The following is an 18711-nucleotide window of genomic DNA, read 5'->3' as shown; positions in this document are numbered from 1 at the left end:
GCCTACACCGTGATGGCCCCACAAACCTCCACTGGCCTCTCAGCAAGCAGAGTGCGTTGTGCGTGTTCTGTGGATACACAGAAGAAGAGAGCAAGACGCAGGTTGCTGCCCTCAGGGAGCATACCACCTAATTGGGAAGTTTACCAGCCATAAAGTTACCAGGCAAAGGGGGGAGAAAGGTCCAGGGTGGTACGCAACAGGTGCCCACAGCAGAGCCCAGGAAAAGTGTACAAGAGCAGTTCTGAGATGCGGGTTTGGGGATTTTTCACATTCACTGATTTACATAATCGTCAGAGCAGAGAAGGAAAGTAACCAGCCTTCGGGCACACAGCTGGGTCATGGCAGCACCGATATTCACACCCAGGCCTGTCTGATACAGCGGCCTCCTGGATTCAGAGCAGGGAGAGATGGATAGTTGTAGGCAGTGGGCAGCTGGGAGGCACCTTATGTGCCCAAGGGCTCAGACCGGATCTTTGGGGAGGGGGATTTGAAGCCAGGAGAATATCAAGACTTAAGGTGGAAGTAAGAGCGAGGCACCAGGGCCAGAAAGAGGGGTTTTAGAAGGTAAGAAGGTAAGCCAAGTAAGAGAAAGTCAGTCTGCGTCCCGGGCTGTGGTGGCCTCTGGGGGCGCTCCAAGACTTGGGGCCTCAGCAGTTAGGGAACCCGAGCAGCCTGGTTCTGGTTGCTGGTGATGATAGAGTAAGCCTGCCCAGAACCAGTGGTGTGTGTTCTCGTTGCTAAGTGCCCGGGCCTGCTCAGAGCAATCATTTTCCAAGATCATTAGTTTTCAAAGAAGTTGAAAACAGTCCAATATGCTTGTCCTAAGAATGGACTTAGCATAATCTCTCACTATACAAAAACCTCCAGACCTCCCGCTCCCCCTGGGCTGCTAGTGTGCTCTCCAGGGCGAACAGGAAAGCTACTGGAGCGGGCACACATGTGTGTGTGTCTTGGCTTTGCCCCGTGACAGTGCTGTCTCCCTCTGCCTGTCTTTCTCCCTACCGTGGGCACTGACTAGTAAGTAATGACGGCCATGAAGGCTTTGTTGGCACAAAAATGCTAAGAGAATTATCACTAAGCCAATGACGGCCACGGTGATTGCAATAAATTACCCCACAGCAGTTGATAAATTGCTACTTTCTGCAGCTATTATGGTTGGTTTTATATCCTGAAGAGTAAACACCTCTCTCTCTCACACTCACACACAGACACGCACACCCCCGTGGTGAGGCAGTCTACCTTACATTGGATGGCATTTATTCATTTTATGCATCCTGGGTTCTGCTGGCTGTCCTGCCTTAGTTCCTGTAGCAAAGAGACTTGAGTCTGAGCCACTAATTATCACCAGTGAGGTTTCCTCCCCAAACGGAAGTATCAGGCCAGAGATGCTCTCTTACAGCACACTCTGTAACCAAGCCTCAGGCCCACTCCCGCCCAGTCCCTGAGGCCAGGAGCTGGAGTGCAGGTTGAGGGGGCGGCAGCTGAGCTGTCCGGGCCTCTGCAGACTCCTCATAGTCTGAGGGTAGTCTGAGTCCTGGCTTCAGAACCAAAGTCAGGCTGCCCACAAGTTGGAGGAGACCGGGGCCAGAGGATGGCCCAGATCACGGTGGGTTGTCGGGGGAATCCTGCTCCAGCTGATGGAGATGGCCGGATGTGCCAGCATGGGGTCGGTGAGTCTGGGTAAGGCATGACCCAAGGTGGCATGGGTAACCCACTGGCCCTCCCCATAGCCCCAGCCTGCTTAAGGAGTCCGGCCTGCGGTGGGGGTACTTCTGAAGAAGGAGAGGGCCACCACCTTGGTTCATACGCCTGTTTGGGGGGAACCTGCAGCAGAGTCCAGGAAAATGAAGTTCTTGCTAGAACAAAATAGGGACTATTATTTGCACATTAAATGGGAGCCTTTTTTAGTATAAAAGCTTCAAGAATTTGTCGCACACTAGTGCCTTTAGTTAGTTAGAACAATGGTTTTGTGAGCTCTGGTGTGTTTCAAAAAACAACAGATGTTAATGTTTATGATGCATTTCTGTGGAAGGCTGGCCCATGGGGAATTGTAAAGGCAAGTCAATTTTACTTATTGGTAACCATTTCTGAGTTGTTTTATCACAGAACTGCGGCTGTTAAGTTCATCGAACTGGATTTTTCTAGAATCATTAGAAAATCTAGATGTTTGTAAAAGCCCTGTAAATTATTCATCCACTTCTATTTTGCAAAGTGCTGTGGTGCTAAGCTTCTCTTTTCTGTCACATCAAATTTGCAAGTATGTGTGTTTGTGTGTGGATTGGCCTGTGTGTGTGTTTGTGTTGCACCCGATTTATTGTATTCGCTTTTGTATGAACTTCTCAGCCTTCCTTTTAAAAATATAATGATTTTTTTATGATGTCTAAATAATGATTCCAGGCAATCTTACAAGAAATACAACAGTAAAATGTTTGTAAGAGTCCTTCAGAAAGGGAAAATGCCCACAGAGAAAATAGAAAGGCACCAATGAAGATGTGTGTGGCTCTAGCCCTGCTTTTAAACTCTGATTTGAGACTGGCATCCTCGATCCTGTCTCCTGTCAGGTCAGTGTACGGTTAGGGTAGGAAATGGGACTCAGCTGCAGCTTCCTTTTTGCCTCCTGGACCCCCAACAGGGAAGCCTAAGGTCCATGCTGCCAAGGCTAAGAAGCTAGAATAGAGGGCAGCCTCCCATTTGCAGCAACAGCTTGAGAATGAGTGGCTGGAATATGTGAGTCCAGGTGGCTTCATGGGACAGAGGGAAAACCCAGAAGAAAGCTGGCCACCTTAGAGTCCTCGGTAGACCAGATGACCATAGTTACTCAGGCCCACAGTAACAGACCACCCCTACTCCCGACCCTGAAGACAGTTCGAATGTAGGGACTGGACCAGGTCAAGAGTCACTTCTGGGGTCTTAAGGAAATCCTAACCCATCTGGGTCTCAGTTTTCTCATCTGCAGAATGGAAGTAATGGCCTCCACCTGTCAAGACCCACATGTGCAAGTCAGGCTCTCACCCTGGTGTGAGTCTGGCCCCACCTCTTGGCAACTTCTCTTGTTTCAACTGCTGATTATTGCACAAGTGCCACATGCCCGCCACTTGCTGGATGCTGGGAGGTGACTTCCCAGCTGTCCTCTGTAGGGGAGGCCCAGGATTTCTACATGGCATGGCTTTTGTGTCATGCAGAGGGAAGGGGAAGCTAGGGGACTTTCTGAAAGCTGTTTCTCTTTGCATAGCTAGTGCCCAGTTTTTTCAGATTGTTTATTTCAGATCCAAAAAATGGAAAAGATTTTGCAGAAGCTATTATTCATTTGAGCCAACTGGGAAATGTGAGAATTTCTAGCTAAGATTATTAGTTACTTTATTAACGTCAACATGTGTGGAGAGGGAGGGACAGTGGAGATTATGGAAGGCTAGGGATCCCACTACCAGCTACCCCTTGGAACTCTAAGGGAAAGTTCCTACCATTGCATGCTAGTTGCAGCCTGTTACCCATGCTTCAGAGAGCCAGGGCACCAGAGAGGGGGATAAATCCTACCTCAAAGAAGAGGTAGGGTGAGAGCTTTACAGAGGAGGTGTCCCTTGAATTTTGTCCTCTAGAGGGAAGGGTCTGTCCTGGCAAAAAGATTCAGTCTGTAATCTGAGCAGAACAAGGATGGTATAGGCTGGGGAGACCTGAGATGAGCCCACAGACCAGGCAGCCTCTGATGGGAAAGGCCCAGAAGGTCATCTGCCAGTGGCTGCATCTGGGCCTGGCCTGCCCCTGGACAGCCCTGCCCAATGGAACCTGGGAAGACCACTTCCAGCAGATGTTCCCCTGTGACTCAAAAGCCCACAGGTTCTGGACCCATGACCCAGCCTCCCTGAAGCCTCCTTCTGTGGTTAGCCACATAGCAGGCTGCACCTAGAGGTGCAGTTCTGGTGTTTGATTTTCCACTTTGACCAGGACTGCATGAATCTATTTGTGTTTTTCCATTTATTTGCAGTGTTTAAACTCATCAGGACATAAATCGGCTGTGTAATTAACTTTATCAAATAGTGAAATGCCTAGCCAGGTTTAATAATCTGACCAGGCTACACTAAGAATTAGAAACCCAAGTATAATTTAATCATCCCTGGGTGCAGGAGGGCCACATCTAGCCTCTGGGGTGAACAGCCAGAACTCACAGCAATAGTCAGATGCCCTCAGACGCAGAGCCTAGCAGTTAGTCATTCGAGCCACAAACACTGAGTAACCCCAGGCTAGGTGCTAGAGACACGGAAATGAAGTGGCCCTCAGTCTGGGAGGGTGACAGGCAAACAGTGTGTGTAGTCAATGGTGAAGTGACAGAAGTGCAGACTAAGTCCCGGAGTGCGAGGTCACCTCTGTCCTTAGGCACCTGGGAGCACAGCAAGAGGCCCTTCCAAGGCTGCTGGGACTACCCCATTTGTGCTGCTTAACTGTGTGGAGCTGGCCCACAGTGGGGGACTGGGAAGTGGTTGCATGACTCTCCCCAAGAGTGGAGACTGACTTCCAGGGTCCCTAAGAGTTCATAAAGAGGCTACTGAGAGTCCAGATAGGGCCCCCTGGAAGGTTCCTGGAAAACATGGCCTATCAGCAGGACAAACATGAATCCCCAAGCCCAGGAACTGGGCCATGTGTGGGAGGTAGAACTCCTTGGCAGAAGTCCCTGATGCTGCCTCTGCCTCTGCCCCCTTCCATGCCCCCACTTATCATCTTGCCCAGCAGCGTGGGTTCCCATCCCTGAGTCTGTAAATCTACACTATGGCAAGGGGAGGTGGTAGGGGCCAACACAGCCCACAAGATCCATCTGGTCCCAGGGTCTGCAGATCCAAGTCTCCCTGGAAAGCAAGAAGCAACCCAAACCCCAGACGCTGAGGCTGCAGATTCAGCTGCCGCGCCTGACAGCCTCCAGCCTGGCTGGATTAACTGACTCACGGGGAGCTGATTGCCCCCACATGCCAGCTCTCTGACCTCGCTTGGCAGAGGTAAGCCACTCCTCCCTGGCTCCTACAGCGCCTGGGCATGTCCTCATTCAAGCACTTTTCTCTTTGCTGCAAGGTGTAGCTGGCTCTCCCAAGAGTCCCAAGAGGACAGGCCATCTTTGGACTATTGCACAGCCTTCATGTCTTGCTCTGTGCTGGACACTCCACAGCAGTTCAGGGACTAAAGAATTAGGACATTGCTCTGTGGAGGCTTAGCAGGACCAACCATAGTGTAAAACCACACAGGCTCTGCACTATTGCCACTCCAGAGGTTACCATTCACATAGGTTAGGGTGTAAATGCTGCCCCCTGGAGTTGTGCAGCTTGATGATTGTGGGGCTTGAGCATCTTCCTGCTTCAAGCCCCTGGCCTTGGTGCTGACTACCTGGTCTCCCTCCATACCCCCAACCAGCTCAGACCATCATCCTGCCTCTGCTGACAGTTGGTATAATGAGCAGTTCTTCCAGGTCCTGCTGTCAAATTGTGATAGTGAAAGAGAGTTCAGCTGTGGAATTAGGGCATCTGAATCCTTGGTCTTCCAGGAACTTGGGTCCTTGGAAAATCTACTCAATTAGGGATTAGAGGGCTTCTGGGCCCCCAAGATTTGTGTGGTCTTCTGGTACCACCCAGTGGGCCTGGTGACACATATGTGCTTGGGATTGGGGGGAGGTACCATCCCCAAGGACTTTGCCTCATTGACTCAGTGAACAATGCCCCTGTGGCCCTGATCACCTTTTCCTTACCAGAAGGATCTTGCTTCTGGTGGCCAAGGGATGTGCGAGAATGGGCCTCTTGCACCTGACTCTTCAGACTGAGAGGATTATAGGGAGAGAGTGTTTATACTGGGGTTAGGGAGGGCTTTATGGAGAGGGTGGGCCAGGGCTGGGAATGAGTGTCAGAACCCAGGGAAAAGGTTGAATCTGGAATGGGTTTTCATGAAAATGACTGTCTAATTCATCCACCCATGGCACAGAACTTTATTGAGCATCTACTACACTGGTTTTCAAAGTGTGATCCTGGGACCAGCAGCTTCAGAAACTGTGGGGATGGAGACCAGCAATACATTTTGACAAGCCATCCAGATGACTTCAGTGCAGCTCAGGTTCGACCTAATGAGTGCCAGGACTGGGCTAAGTGTTTGGGTTAATTACTAAAATAAGTCTGACTCAGTGGTCACCGCTGAGGAACGTGGCATCCAGAAGGGAGACAGACAGAGAAGAGAAATACCCTTGAACAACGTGGGTTTGAACTTGGCAGGTCCACTTATAGGTGGGTGTTTGTTGGTTGAATCCAACAATGCCGAACCTGCATACGGAGGTCCAACATCATATGGAATTATTGATTGTGTGAAGGTCGGTACTCCCACATTGCTGAAGGTTCACCTGTACTATCAGTGGGAAAAGAGCTGCTCCAAGGTGTGGCAGATATGGGTCTGATCCAGGAACTGAGGACCCTGACAAAGGAAAGGTTGATGGCATGAAGACTGGCTCCAGCAAGAGCTGGGTATTGGGACTAGCAGCCCCTAGAGGGCTCCGGGAGATGCTGTCCCAGCCTCAACCCACCCTGTGCCCCATCCTGACCTCTGACTTCTCCCTGCCATACCCTTCCCTGCTCCACCACCCACCTCTTCCCACTGCTGGAGTCTCAAATAGCAGCAAGTCTTTTCCTTCAGTTGTCTTGGCGGGAAATGTGTGCATACCTCCAGGCCACATTTTTAGAAAATTTTAGAGTAAATTTTTCCATTCAGCAAGGAAACCATGTATAAATTTAGGTGCATCTATTCCTATTTTACACAAATAATTTTTTTTTTTTTAAATCCTAGATAGAGAGTACCAAAGTGGAAAATGAGGGAATTTAGCAGGCTCAGCTCATGGCACTTTGTTTGTCTCATCTAATCCTCACTAGCCCTCATTAAAGCAACATCACTCCATTGTACAGATGAGGGAACAGGCCCAGAGAGGTCAAGTGTCCTGCCGACACCAATCAGCTAACAAATGGTGAAACTGAAATATGATCACAGCTGCCTCTAAGCCCATGTTCTTGCTGACCTACTGTGCAGTTTGCTAAGACAACTAATCCAGAGTAAATCCAGAGTTTCTAGATGTCTTCTTGAACACTCGTCCTGATAGCTGCTCTGGGGGGAACCAGCCTGACCTGGGAGCCTGACTTGCAAAGGCTGATCCTCTGCCAAATTGAGGGGGGGAGGGGCCTTCCTGGGGGCACAAGGGGTTAGGCACAGCACAGAACTTTGAAGCTCTCTGCAGCCTCTGCAGCAATGAGTTCGATCCCCAGCCGGCCAGGGAGCTGCCCACATGGCTCAGCAGACTTTTCCTGTGTCGTCTGCTGCTCCCTTCAGCAGTGTATTTCAGTCAGTCTGCCTGTTCTGCTCCCCACTCTGTCTCTGGTGAATCTTCTCACTCCCCGCATTTCTGGCCTGTACCCCAGTTCTTGTATGCAAATTTTTTAAAAAAAAATTGAGGAGAGGATAAGTCTGGTAGGGAAAGAGGAGTGAGTCAGATTTAATTTCCCACCTTGCAAATGTGCCGCTGTGTACTAGTTTCCAGCTGCATGTCCTTACATAAAACCTCAATCATCAAGGTGAGTAGCCAAGGATGCCTGCTCCCTCTCCCTAGAACACATCTGCCTTGCACACTGGTCCTGGGAGCTGGAAGGGTGAGCCTCAGACCTTGGCACCCTTCCCTGCACCCCATTCTGTGTGGCTCCAGAATGGCTGGCTGCTTGCTTTGGTTGGAGAGAACAGAAGTAGCTGTGTGAGCAAAAGCTGCAGAGCCCACTCAGAGGCCAAAAGGACTCTTTAGCCCACATCATCCCCTACAACATCAGTTCATAGTGTTGTTTACATGAATGTCCCTTATCCAGAGGTCATGGGCTTTAGAAACCTCAAATATGTGGAAAACTAAGAAATAAGTTGGTTAGGTTGCAGAACCACCTATACTGATGTGGCAAAATCCATATGTTAAGCTCACAAAGGCTCCTTATGCTCTAATTCAATGTGTCTTTACTCTTTCTTTATGTACACTAATAACAGGGGGTGAGGATCTCTGTTTCTTTTTCTAATAATAACTTTATTTAGCTATAATTTACATACCATAAAATTGACTCATTTTTAAGTATAAAATCCAGTAGCTTTTAGTATATTTAGAGTTGTGCAACCATCCCCACAATCAATTTTAGAACATTTTCATTATTCCAGAAAGAAACCCTGTACTAATGAGTAGTCAGTCACCATTTTGCCCAACAACTCCCCACCATTCCCCGGCAATCACTAAGCTACGTTCTGCCTCTATGGATTTGCCTAGTCTAAGCATTTCATATAAATTAAATCATGCTTATGGGACCTTTTGCTGCTCTTTATTGTTTTAAAGTCCATCCATGCTGTAGCACTTCATTTCTTTTTTATGCCTGAATAATATTCCAGTATATGAATGTATCACATTTTGTTTATTCATTCATCAGTTGATGGGCATTTGGTGTGTTTTCACTTTTTGGATATTATGATCACATTTTTGTTTACAGATGTTTTCCCTTGGACATATGCCTAGGAGTAGAATTGCTGGGTTACATGGAAACTCTGTATTTAACCTTTTGAGTAGTTACCAGACTCTCTTCCATAGTGACCACACCATTTTACATTCTCACCAGCAGTGTGCGAGGGTTGCATGTCATCCTTGCCAACACTTATTATCTGTCTTTTTATTTTTTATTTTTTTTTTTTTATAGAGGCATGCTTTATTTATTTGTTTGCTGGTTTGTTTGTTTTGTTTATACATGCACTGGGTACAGTCAGAAGCGCGGGAGGGTGAGAGAATTCACCAGAGCCAGAGCGGGGAGCAGAGCAGGCAGAAGGACCGAAGTACACTGCTGAGGGGAGCAGCAGGCGGCAGGAGAGGTCTGCGCGCCATGTGGGACCCTCCTCCGGTGGCCGGGGAGCAGCCGGGGATCGAACCGGCGCCGCAGAGGCCGCGGGCAGCTTCGCAACCCAGCGCTCAACCGCTGCGCCACCGGGGAAGCCCCATTATTATCTGTCTTTTTAAATTATGTCATTCCAGTGGGTGTGAAGTGTAGCCTGTGCTTTTTCTTGAGGACTAAAAAGATATTGAACATCTTTTTGTGTATCCATTGAACTTTTTTAGAGAAATGTCTTTTCAAATCCTTTGCCCATTTTTATATGGGCTGGTATTTAAAATATTGAGTTACAAGAGCTCTTTATATATTTAGAAACAAATCCCACATCAGATATAAGATACGCAAAATTTTTCTCCTGTACCATATGTTGTCTTTCACTTTCTTGATGGTGTGTTTTCTGTATTCCTTGCCCACAGCAAATTAGCAGGACCTGGAAGGTTTTAAAAGGCCAGCAGGCAGACAGACAGCTATGATAAATGTCTTCTCCGTGACGGAGAAGGCAGAGAACCTACAAAAAGTTTCTATCAAAGCTCAAGGTGAGATCAGGCCTGCCTGATGGCGCAAGGTGTTAAGCACCGCACTGTGAAGCAATCCACAGCCTCTGTAGCACGAGTTCGATCCCCAGCCAGCCAGGGAGCAACCCACATAGCACAGCAGACCTCTCCTGTCTTGCCCACTGATCCCCTCAGCAGTGTATTTCAGTCAGTCTGCCTGTTCTGTTCCCCACTCTGTCTCTGGTGAATCCTCTCATTCCCCTGCACCTCTGGCCTGTACCCCCCAGCTCTTGTATGCATAAATAAATAAATCTTAAAAAAAAAAAAACTCAAGGTGAAACCTAAGAACACATCTTGTTGGAGCTGGAGGCAAGCATCTTGAAATGAGCACTGTGTTTTTCAAGGCTTCCTACCTCCAGAAGACACATAGAGTAAGCTTTGAAGATTTAAGCTCCAGTGCTATATGCCTTCCGTCAGAAATATGCCTGCAACCTCCAGAGTGTGCCTTGCACAAGACTGGTTGCTCCACTTACAGATGTGGAACAAAGGTGGTCTCCACCATCCCAGAGCTGACAGAAAGACAGTGAAGGTGGATGAGCATCCGAGCCACCAAACGAGGACTCCCCCCAGGCAAGGGAAGGCCCCAGTCACAGAGCAGTGCCCTGTGTGCATGGCCCTCAACTGCCACAGGCCTACCGAGGGGAACAGGACAGCTACTCTCATTTTATAGACAAGGAAATGGAGGTTAGAGGACAGGACTGACCCAGTGTCTCCCGGTGAGGAACTCAGCAGGATAGAACCAGTTTCAGCCTCTCAGGTTGGCAGTCTTTCCATTAGTATACTTTTTTTGGTTTTAAAGAAAAAACAATTGTGTACATTGTGCAAGAATTTGGCTCATTTTCATTTAAGACTTGCTGGCCACTGGTGTCGGCTGTGGGCACACACTAGTTTGTCCCGGGAGCACCCTGTGCTCTGTACGGTTTTGGGCTGCCAAACTTTGCTCCAGCAGGCCCTTCTCCCTGGAGTGCTTTATCCAGCTCAGCTCAGTGCTGAGCTCCCTAAGCCAGTGCCCACTTTTCTAATTCACCTGGCACCAAGAGTCCCTTTGGACTCTGGGTGGGTGTGGACTCCAGGTTGGGTGTGGACCTCCCAAAAGATTGTAAAGATGTAAAGGATCACTCTCTGGTTGCGGGAAGAAAACTTGGGGCTTCTATTTGTTTGAAATGTTAGCTTTACCTCCTTGGCTTCATATAATCATATATATATATATATATATATGATTTATTCTGTATCACACAGTCTAGCATGCTAGTGTACAAATTACATTTTAAATATATTTAATATATAAATAAATGTAGCAATAATAGGAATGTGCCCCTCCAAATTTAATTTTAAGAACAATTTTAAAGTAATTACTTGAGGAGAACTGTGAATCACTTGGGGACAAGAACTGTTTCTCTCAGACCCCATGGCAGCCTGGACGGGAAACATTTAAGTCTGTCTATCCCTTCATGGGAGGGAGTGAGGGGCACCTCAGTTGACCTGAAGACCACCTCTCCTCCATCAAGCTGCAGGGTACATAGCCAGCCCGCATCTCCCCCCAGCACATGACCCTACAGTGGCCCCTTCTTACCTTGACTTGCCCCAGCACCTTGAGTCCTGAAGGGTTGTCAGCTGCCACCATTAGTGGCCTGTCCGAGAACAGACAGGCCTTGGCAGGAGATGGCAGTAGGCTCGTGGGCCAGGCGTGGCTCCCAGCCACAAACACAGCCCATGTTGTGACCCTGAGGTGAAGGAGAACGGGTGGGTGAGCCTGGACAAAAATCAGAGGGGACAGACACCTGTGGCTGGTGCTATGCTGTTTGAACCATGACTTGGGAGGGGGAGCAAGCAGATCTGAGTGCAGGCTGTGGTCCCAGGGACCTGCAATTTGAGTCTTCCTCCCTCCTCCCCATCTGTAAATAGAACAGGCAGGGCCCAGCCAGGATTAGTCACTCTCTCATCTTGGGCCACAGGGATGGACAGACAGAAGGGGCTCCACTAGGCCTCTCCTCCAGGGCTTGCACCAACCGTCCTACCCTTGCTGACTCGCAGATCAATAGCAGTCCCTGCCCTCCACACTGGAGGGCTTGTGCATGCCCACGCACAAGCACCCCCAGAAGAAAGGGCTCTGGGCTTGTGCACGTATTAGCTCATTTTGTCTTCACAACCATTTTGGAAAAAAATATAATTTGTCCCCATTTTAAAGGTTCAGGGACTGGGCCTCCCTAGTGGCTTTGGGGTTAAGTCTCAACGCTATCACCATGATGGCCCACGACAGGAACCTGAGTTCTATGCCCACCCGGGGAGCTCACCCACATATAGCACAGCAGACCACTCCTGTCTCACCCGCTGCTCCCCTCAGCAGTGTATTTCAGTAGATCCGCCTGTTCTGCTCCCCACTGTGTCTCTGGGGATTCCCCCTCTGGCCTATACCCCAGTTCTTCTATGTAAAAATAAATAAAATCTTCTAAAATAAATAAATAGTTTTTTAAAAATTAAAAAAATAAAGTTTCAGGGACTGAGGCGCAAAAGCATCCAGCCAGTAAGTAAGTGATGGTTGTGGTTGTGATTGGGCCCCAGCACCTTGGCCCAGAGCCTGTGCATTCAGGCCCTTCTGGGGATTCTGCCCCAGTCCCTGGCCCACAGGGCTCCCTCCCTCAGAGCTGAAGGGAAAGGGGTGGGAGGCATCACAAGGAGCCATTACAACCTGTTGTTTCCTCTCCCAAAGTCTGAATTTTGGTGGCAAAGTGCTTTAGAGGTGCTTATGTTTTGTTTCCCATAAGTTTCATCCTGAAACTGCGGGAGCTGAAGGGGATCTGGTGCAGTGACTTGTGTTCAAGAAGTCACCCAGAGAGGCTTAGTGACTTTTTGATGTCCCAGGATGAGCTGCGGCCGAGGCTGGGACACCAGCCCCGCCTTGGCATTTCCTACTGTTATGGCTGCTACCTCTGTGCTTCCCAAAACAAAGCAAAGGTTCTGAGCAGTGAGCCTGGGGAGCCAGCCCCAAATGACTCCCTTCCCTCCCGTGATGCTAAGTCCAGACTAGACAGGGTCTAGGTCTCATTGTCTCTTTTCTTTTGAGTTGGTTTAGTTTTATTTTGAGCCTGTAAGCCGAGTGGGGTTCTTCAAGGACCAGCGGATGACTGTTGTGCCCTGGGCCCTCCCTAACTTCCCCTTCAGAACTCAGGTTCTCTTGGCCAAGAACCCCAGTGTGCCTGGGCTGCTCATGGCCTCCTTTCTGCCCATCCTCTCTGCCCCCACCACCCTCCACACACACTAGACATGGGCACCAGATCTTACTCATCTTTATAGTATTAAGAGCGTTCAGTATAAGGCAGTTACTCAGGAGACAGGAGGTGAACATGAGCAAAGATGGAAACAACTTTTGTCCAGGAGGACACCTACTTGGAGCTGCCAAATCACTAGCAAATGGGGAGAAGCTAGTCTGGAGGTCTCTGTGTAATTACTATCCCCCCCTGTAATGATGCCCCGTAGCCGAGAGGCTGCTGTCTCCAGGAGGCTGAGGTGCTTGGGTGTATCTGTCCCAGCCTTGACTGGCCACAGGGATAGTTTACCCGATGCTGATGTAAAAGCCTGGTGTCACCTGAAAAGCCCCATCATGACTCATCCCTCTTCCCAAGAACTGGAGAGGAAGGATGTTCTGGAACCTTTCTTTGCCTGCTGCTGGTACAGTGCTATGATCAGAATTTGCTTAATAATTACTGACCAGAGTCTACCTCGTGGTGCAGGGGTTAAAGTCTCAGCGCTGTCAAGCTATCATGTCACGACAACATGAGTTCAATCCCCAGCCAGGGAGCTGACCCACATATAACACAGCAGACCTCTCCTGTCTTGCCTGCTACTCCCCTCAGCAGTGTATTTCAGTAGATCTGCCTGTTCTGCTCCCCACTCTGTCTCTAGTGAGTCCTTTCACCCCCCTCATCTCTGGCCTACACCCCAGTTCTTGTATGCGTAAGTAAATAAAATAAATCTTAAAAAAAAAAATTACTGACCAGCATCTGCTGAGGGCTTACTAGACACCAAGCAAGCTTTGTTCTAAGTACTTTACACATATGACATATTTAATCCTGCCAATCCCATCAGAAAGTTAGTATGTCCGTCTCCCGTTTATGGCTAGGGAAACTGAGGCACTGACAGGCCCAAGGTGACACAGCTAGCGAGTGACAGAGTCAAAATTAGAACCCAAGACTTCTGACTCCAGAGCTGGTTCTTGGCTCAGGCCCTTCCGCCATGGGCACTCGGCTCCGAGCTGGCACTCTGGGCACCATCAGGAGGCCCATCTGCTCCTGAGAGGGGGGTCTGTGCTGAGCAAATATTCTCAGAACCACAAAACATTCTCTCCCACTTTGCAAGAAAGGGCTGTCCCCTTCAGAGCCCAGAGTTGAGTAGAGGGTGAGAAGAGTGGAGTCCTGGCTGGGGCTTGCCTGTCCAGTGGGTATGGCTTCTCCATGTGAGAGTCCCCACAAAAATGTCCCCAAAGAGGTGGAGCTCATCTGGTCCCTGGTATCCTGTGAGAAAGACTGGGCGATGCTTGGAAACCACGTCAAAGGTGCAAGAGGCCAATGGAGAGCCAGTACTTGGCAGAGACGGACAAACACGTGTCCCCCACTTTCAGAAAGGACAGTCACTGTGCTGCCCTCCATGCTGACCTCCTCTTAGCCAGTGTGGTCTCAGCCCTGCCACTCGGATGGATCACTGTGCCCTGTGTGGGCACTAAGACTCTTGGTCAAGTTCAGACTGCAGGGGCCACCAGACTGTGTCCTATTCTTCCTTCCCTCGCTACTCTCCTGCCACTGACCATCCAGCCTCTTGAGTCTGTTTGCTCCTCTTTAAGTTGGGAATAATAACGATACCAGCTGCGGGGGTACCTGTGAGGACTAGATGGGCTTCCCTTGCAGACAGGCTTCCAGCTGTGTCTAACACACAATAGGCATCTCATAAACAGGAGTCGCCGCTGCTGCTGCTACCTCATAATATCTCCAGGTCACAGTTTCAAGACCTTTTAAGACTACATTGTCTGTCATGTCAGAACAGAGATTGTGACCTCCAGTTACAAAAGTGGAAACTGGGCTCCAGAGAGGTGCAGGCACTCATCAAGGTCGCACAGCTGGCTCGTGGCAGAGTTGGGCCACAGCCTCCTGGTCGCCCAGCATTAGTCCTAATACCACTCCCCTCATCTCCAGTTGAACAGATCCCAGGAAGACTGTTGTGCAAAGTGGAAAGAGGGTGTTAAAAGCCTGCCGTGTCACTGATTCTGGGTAGGGTAACCCTTCAACATTGAAATGCCCTGCAAACTCAGGCTGGAGAGGCCTCTGGACTTGGGCTCATATTAATGCTCTTATGTGCCTGGAATGAAATAAGATAGTGTAACAAAGGACACAGACTATTAAAACACAGTTATTGAAATATATTTTTAAAAAGATGTATAATAGTAGGGCCTCCCCTGGTGGCGCAGGCAGTTGAGCGCCGCGCTATGAAGCTGTCCGCAACCTCTGCAGCACCAGTTCGATCCCAGCTGGCTGGTGAGGGTCCCACATGGTGCAGCAGACCTCTCCTGTCCCACCCGCTGCTCCCCTCAGCAGTGTATTTCTTCAGTCTGCCTGTTCTGTCTCCCGCTGTGTCTCTGGTGAATCCTCTCAACCTCCCACGCCTCTGACCTGTACCCCAGTTCTTGTATAAATAAAATAAATAAATCTTAAAAAAAATGTATGATAGTAATACACACTTTATTCCTACTTTAAATAAGATCTAGTGATAGGTCTACTATTTACTATAATTTTTATTTTTAAATTTTCTCCCCATCCTTATTGAGTTATGATTGAAAATCATGTATTTTTTTTTTACATTTTAAAAAGACAGATTTATTAGGAAAAGGAGAAAGAAAAAGAAGAGGCACCTGCAGAAGGGCTGCATGTTCAACTGCATGTATGTTTACAGCGTGCAATATGATTTTTGATGTATATTGTTGTATACATTATGAAAGCTTACCACAGTCAATCAACATACCTGTTCCATCACATAGTTACCATTTGTGTGTGCAGTGAGAGTACTTTAGATCTAATCTCTTAATAAATTTATCATATAGAGCATTATTATCATTATTAATAGTCACCATGCTGTCCATTAGAGTCCCAGAATTACTTATAACGAAAATGTGTACCCTTTGACCAACATTTCCTCATTTCCTTCATCTCAGCCCCTCGTAGCCATTCTACTTTGCTTTTATGAGTTTGATTTTTTTTTATTATGCTTATAAGTGAGAACATACAGTATTTGTTTTTTGTGTCTGACTTATTTTCCTTAGCATAATGTCCGACTTATTTTCCTTAGCGTAATGTCCTCTGGGTTAGTCCATGCTATTGCAAATGGCAAATTTCCTTCTTTCTAAAAGTGTGCCACATTTTATTTATCCCTTCATCCATTGACAGATCCTTATGCTGTTTCTCAGTCATGGCTACTGTGAATAGTGCTGCAGTGGACATGAAGAGCAGAAATCTCTTTCAGATAGTGATTTCATTTCCATTGGAGGCATCTCCAGAAGAGGATTGCTTGATAAGGTGATAGGTAGTTCTAATTTTAATTTTTTGAGGAGCGTCCTTACTATTTTCCATAGTGACTACACCAATTTATATTCCCACCAGCAGTGCACAAAGATTCCCTTTTCTGCATGTCCTTGCCAACATTTATTATCTTTTGACTTTATGATGTCTTCCTAGCAGGTGTGAGGTGATATCTCATTGTGGTTTTTGATTTACACGTTCCTGATGATTTATGATGTTTGAGCATTGTTTCATACACCTGTTGGCCATTTGTATGTATTCTTTGGGAAAATGTGGATTCTGGCCTTTGTCCATTGTAACTGGATTATTTGTTTCTTTAGCTACTACTAGGATAAGTTCCCAATATTTTGAATATTAACCTCTTATCAACTGTATGGTTTGCAAATATTTTCTTCCGTCCAGTAAGTTGCCTTTTCATTTTGTTAATTGTTTCCTGTGCTGTACAAAACATTTTCACTTTGTTGTAATCCCATTTATTTTTGTTTTTGTTGCCTGTGATTTTGGTATCAAATCAGAAAACATTGCTAAGGCCAATGTTAAGGCCTTTCCCCGCTATGCTTTTTTCTAGGAGTTATATAGTTTTGGGTCTTACATTTAAGTCTTTAATCCATTTGAGTTGACTTTTCCTTACTATCGGCTTTGTAATATAATTTGAAATTTGGTGCCTCCAGCTTTGTTCTTCTGGCTCAAGATTGCTTTAGCTTTCAGGGACTTTTTTGGTTCTCTATCAACCTTAGGGTTGTTTTTCCTGTATCTGTGAAATACACTATTGGGATGTTGATAGCAAATACTTTGAATCTGTAGATCGCTTTGGGTAGTATGGGTGTTTTAATAATATTCTTCCAATTCGTGAACACAGAATATCATTCCATTTATTTGTACCTTCTTCAGTTTCTTTCATCAGTGTCCCCTGGTTTTCAAAGTACAGATCTTTCACTTTCTTGGTTTAATTTATTCCTAAATATTTTAATCTTTTTAAAAGTAAATGGGTTTGGGTCTCCCCGGTGGCGCAGTGGTTGAGCGCTGGGTTGCGAAGCTGCCCGCAGCCTCTGCAGCGCTGGTTCAATCCCTGGCCACTGGGGTCCCAGAGGGTCCCACATGGCGTGCAGACCTCTCCTGCCGCCCGCTACTCCCCTCAGCAGTGTGCTTCATGAGTCTGCCTGCTCTGCTCTCCCCTCTGGCTTGGGTGAATTCTTTCACCCTCCTGTGCTTCTGACTGTACCCAGTTCTTGTATAAATAAAATAAATAAATCTTTTTAAAAAAAAGTAAATGGGATTGTTTTTCATTTCTTTTTTGGATAGTTCATTGTTCGTGTATAGAAACAACTGAATTTTGTATGTTGAGTTTATAGTCTACAGCTTCACTGAATTCATTTATTCTATCAGGTTTTTTTAAAAGATTTATTTTATTTATTTATGCATACAAGAACTGGGGTGTAGGCCAGAGGTGCAGGTTTGTGGTCAGGGGGAGGCTGAGAGGATCCACCAGAGACAGAGTGGGGAGAGGAACAGGCAGATCTACTGAAATACACTGCTGAGGGGAGCAGTAGGCAAGACAGGAGAGGTCTGCTGTGCCACGTAGGTCAGCTCCCTGGCCAGGGATAAATCTCATGCCACAGTGGATGGTTATAACTTGATAGTGCTGAGATTTAACCTCTGAACCGCCAAGAAGGCCCTTAATCAGATTTTTTTAGTGGAGTATTTAGCGTTTTCTTTTTTTAAGATTTATTTTTATTTATACAAGAACTGGGGTATAGGCCAGAGGCACAGGAGGGTGAGAGGATCACCAGAGACAGAGCTGGGAATAGAACAGGCAGACAGACCGAAAGCACTGCTGAAGGGAGCAGCGGGCGAGACAGGAGAGGTCTGCCGCGCCATGTGGGTATCTCTGTGGCCGGCCGGGAATGGAACCTGAGCTGCAAAGGCTGTGGTCAGCTTCACAGCGCTGTGCTCAGCCTACTGAGCCACCGGGGAGCCCTCTTTAGGGTTTTCTATGTAATTGCATTCATTCTCCTTTAATGTTTGACAAATTTATCACCTGAAAACAGAGTCAGTTTTACTTCTTCCAAGTTGGATGCTTTTATTTTTTTTCTTGTCTGATTCCTCTGGTCAGGACTTTCAGTACTATGATAGATAGAAGGGACAAAAGTGGCCATCCTTGTCTTGTTCCAGATTTTAGAGGAAAAGTTTTCAGCTTTTCACCATTGAGTATGTTGTGAAGTGTGGGTTTATTTCTATATGGACTTTATTATATTGAGATACATTCCTACTAAACCTAATTTTTTGAGTTTTATCACAAGGGTATTGAATTCTTTGGTCATATCCCACTGTAGTCCTATTCTCAAAGTGGATCTCATTCACTCATTTAGCAAACATTGAACACCAGCTCTTTGTCAGGTCATGTAAAAAATGTTAAAATTCAAAGCCATGTAAGATGAGGTTTCGAGCCTCACTGGTGGCGCAGGTGGTTGAGCGCCACACTGTGAAGCTGTCCGCAGCCTCTGCAGCTCCGGTTCATTCCCGGCTGGCCGGCGAGGGTCCCACATGGCGCTGCAGACCTCTCCTATCTCTCCCACTGCTCCCCTCAGCTGTGTATTTCGTCAGTCTGCCTGTTCTGTTCCCTGCACTGTCTCCAGTGTATTCTTCTCACCCTCCCACGCATCTGGCCTGAACCCTAGTTCTTGT

This window comes from Talpa europaea, assembly GCF_964194135.1.
Source record: "Talpa europaea genome assembly, chromosome: 1".
Taxonomy (NCBI): domain Eukaryota; kingdom Metazoa; phylum Chordata; class Mammalia; order Eulipotyphla; family Talpidae; genus Talpa; species Talpa europaea.
The sequence above is the reverse complement of the archived record's forward strand: the minus strand, read 5'-3'. Positions refer to the sequence as shown.